Raw genomic sequence first — 3,962 nt, forward strand, 5'->3', positions numbered from 1 at the left:
GTAATAAACACGTTTTTGAGTTCTACCCGCCTGCCCTGCCTCTGCTTTTGGGTCCTCCTCCTGTCATGTCCCATAACAACGCTGCTCATTATCAGAGGTCTACGCACAGATGCAACGCGTCACTGCCCCAGCAGAGCGTGTCCACTAAAATGAACTGAAGTTGCTACGCTACCAGCCGCGTTGCTCACCTCTATCTTTACAGAGAGGGTGGACACGAAGCGACGAACGGGTCTGTAACACTCACAGCTCATACCTGAAGCCGGGGAGCGCTCTTTAACTCCCTCACCGTCTCTGTAAGCACAACTAGTCGATCGCGAGTGGTTCAAAAGGTAGATCTATAGATAAACTCCTCTTTCAGAAAATTTGACCGACCGGGCTGACACTTCAGCGTGAGAAATCGGGCGTGTAAGCGTGTGAAACCTGTCAAATGCGTGTGTCTCACGGCCAATGCGTGAGAGTTGGCAGCCCTGTTGTCGAAGCAAACGGGATGATATAGCTAGCTAGCTAGCTGAGTAACGTTACAGCTTAGCTAGCAAGCAAACTATCAGGATTCTACTCAGCTGCAGTTAGCTTTCTTACTGAAATACAATAAATATTAACCTGACAAAGTGGACAAACATGCATCGTGAACTATAGATGTAGCTACATGACAGCACAGGCTATTTATTCGAATAGAACAGTTAGAAAAATGAAACGTTAGCCCCTTTGCCATTACAGTTGATCAACAAACATTCAGCCTATGCTAGCTACAGGATACGTTAGCATTGCTTATGTTACTGTTAGCGACGAAATCATACTTACAGCTTGTGGTTGGGATGACCAGACAGTCGGTATAGCAGCAGCAGCTTAGCAAATCTTGCTTTAAAGTGTCCGAAGTTTTGAAAACTGTCTTTGGGGGAAAAGTTCACAAGGATCTCCTTATAAACATCAGCCATGCCCGTCGAGTGTTTGCTTCCTTGGGAAGGCTATGAGAAGTGTCTCCATTCCCTGTACAGCCTGGAACACTGCATTGACGACCCTGGTTCATTGTCAATATCCTGGAAAATATTCCAAACTTTCTTCTTAGTAAATCCCGTCAGAGTACACAAGCAGCGTTCTCAGTCGGACATCTAATTGACCTAACGCTAGCTCCATTAGGAACTGGTCTCAGGTCAGTGGCCTGTATGTTAATGTTGGGGCGTTACCGTTCTCCTAATACAGGCATGGGCGTGACAAAGCTACAGGTTCTGAGATCCTGACGTCATCTTTTAGCTTTGTTGGGATTCGCCCGTTTTCAGTGGCAGTTTCATAATGTGAGATTTTCAGAGGAAAGGCATGTCAATGGGATTTGGAGCTTCTATGTATGTCCTATTTACCCACTGAACCGTCGTTATTCACATATGAGAAGGGAAAATCGGTTTTGCATTCTATCACCCCTTTAAGACTAGAAGAGCGCTATATAAATACAGCACATTTACATTTGCTCCCCAGAACTAAGCTCAGCACCATGGGTGATCTTGCATTCTGCTCTGCCGCTTCTCGGACGTTGAATGCCCTCCCTGACCATCTGAGGGCACCACAGATTATTGAGACTTTTAAAAAAAGGACTAAAAACATTTATTTTTAGCCGAGTTTTAACCTTGCACAAAAATTTCGTCGCACTATTTATTTTACACTGATGTTTTTTACCTTGCTTTTATGATCTTACCTGTAGCACTTCGAGATTTGTTTTAATGTAAAGTGCTTTACAAATAAAATGTATTATTATTATTATTATTATTTAAGCATCTGTAAGTACAAACAGTGTACATTCTTTTGAAGTGAAACTCTTAATCTGAATTAAATGCAAAACATGACATTTTTCTCAGCCTGTGGTAGGGAGCGCCCGGCGAGTCACAGCTTGCCAAACAATGATCCAACATGAAGGGATTGTAGCCCCTAATTCTCCCCCCAAACCCCCTCACCTGGCCCCTTACATACCTTGGACACACACACACAAAGAACACTGTTTCAGCCTTGAAATGAGGCACAAGAAGCTGATAGGGTCCTACAGCAGAACCATGCCAAAGTCTATCCTTAATAGACTTTGACTGTGCTAATATATAGTTACACTTCATGCGTTGTAACTTCTATCAGAAGGTTTCTTGGTCAGTCCGTAAAGCAGCTTAATTTACTGACTGAAGCTCATTTCAAAAGAAGATCATGTCCCTGATTAATGCATCACAGCACTGATCCAGGTGAGTTTAGGAGGAAGAAGTACAAGCAGCAACCCCATGGCAGCAACCAGGGCTGCATGTTGAAACCGGGATGTATGTGCCCCCATCAATACAACAGCAGTTCCTTTAAAGGGCTGTCAAAATTGGCCAAAAATTCTGTTTGAATAATGTTTCTAAAAAACACATTGGTTTAATATTTGATATCTTATTTTGTGCATTATGTCCACAAGAGGGCAAACCCATGCGAGAGAAAAACTACTTACAGGTTTATATTTTTTTAATAAACATGTATTGTAAAAGATCTACCTTTTTCTGCAGGGTAAATCCTGACAGGTAGCTAGGCTATCTGTCCAATCTGAGGTTTCTGTTGAGGAATAAAACTACTTCTGAACGTACACATGTTCCACCAAAACAACCTCCTTCTTGAGGCTATTTAGAAGAGGCACCGTGGCTCCGTCCGGCGCTGTGCATCGCCCAAGATGATTTTGATTGGTTTAAAGAAATGCCAATAAACCAGAGGACGATTTCCTCCCATCCCAGAATGCTGTGTGGACTCACTAGACCCTCTTGTTTGCAGCACTGTGGAGGAGGGTCTGGCTATGTGAAACTATATATTATCTTACAGTTTCTCTTCCCGTCCTGCTTTGTGTTTGTCCGGCTCCCCACGCCATAACTACTCCTCACTACAGTTCTGTCTCTTATCGTACCCGTCTCTTTCTCTTCCTCTTTCTATCTTTCCATCTCTTGCTCGCCCTTTTGTCCGTCTTCAGAAGCCGCCCAGCTTGTTTCTTTGTGTCTCTTTGTCCTCTTTCAGACGCTAGCAGACTTCAAAGTAGGCGAGATCCGTGACAGGAGAGGAGGTGAAAGAGCCACTGGTGAAAGAGAAAGACAGAAGGAAAGCATGCTGGATAGAGAGAGAGGAAGAGGAGTTCAGAGTTCTTTGCAGGCCCTCAAGAGGTAATAGGATCTTCTGTAGGTGGTACAAAAGACAACAACAAATCAATCAACAAAATCAACAGTTCTATCACTTAAAAGAAAACAGTCTGATGAAATCACTTGAGATTGTCTGGAGAAGTGATTTGTAAAAGTGTTCCTGAGAAGGCCCAAAGTGAAACTGACCAAAACTGTGCGTTCAGGAGTTAACACATTTACAGCTTTAATTGCACAAAGGACAAAAGAAAATGTGTACGTGTTTGTTTTTGTTGCCCAGAGGGAAGAGGAATGAAAAAGTGGATGAAATGTAAATGTAAATGGACCGTTGTTATTTAGAGCTTTTCTAGTCTCAAAGACTGTTCAAAGCTCTATAACATAGAACAGGAACCATTCAAACACATTCGTACGCCGAGGCTGCCGTACAAGGTTCCATCTGCTCATAAGATAGAAATTCACACGCATTTTACTCTCCGATGGGGCAGTTTCACTGAGCCACAGCTGCCCATGGATGAAGCTTGATAAGACTGACCATGCCTTCTGCAAAACCTGTCTGTTACAGTTTTTGCCGATTGCTCACACACTAAAAACTAAAGTATCATACAATTATATGATGCAGAAAAACTAGTCCATGCATTTGTTACTTCTAGGCTGGATTACTGCAATTCTTTGTTATCAGGCTGCTCGGAAAAGTCCATAAGGACTCTTCAGCTGATCCAGAATGCTGCGGCACGTGTTCTGACAGGAACTAGGAAAAGGGATCACATTTCTCCTGTTTTAGCTTCTCTGCATTGGCTTCCTGTAAAATTTAGAATACAATTTAAAATCCTTCTTCTC

General features: G+C 42.9%; 1 long non-coding RNA gene across 1 annotated transcript in view; it reads left to right on the forward strand.

The window, feature by feature from the left end:
• The first annotated feature begins 920 nt into the window (after positions 1–920).
• The window catches only part of LOC117947612, a 6,755-nt gene continuing 3,713 nt past the window's right edge, over positions 921–3,962 (forward strand). The window contains exon 1 of the long non-coding RNA XR_004657276.1: positions 921–1,074. This is a non-coding gene — a long non-coding RNA (uncharacterized LOC117947612). The remainder of the gene's footprint in view (positions 1,075–3,962) is intronic.

Source organism: Etheostoma cragini, chromosome 7, assembly GCF_013103735.1.
Source record: "Etheostoma cragini isolate CJK2018 chromosome 7, CSU_Ecrag_1.0, whole genome shotgun sequence".
NCBI classification, from domain to species: Eukaryota; Metazoa; Chordata; class Actinopteri; order Perciformes; family Percidae; genus Etheostoma; species Etheostoma cragini.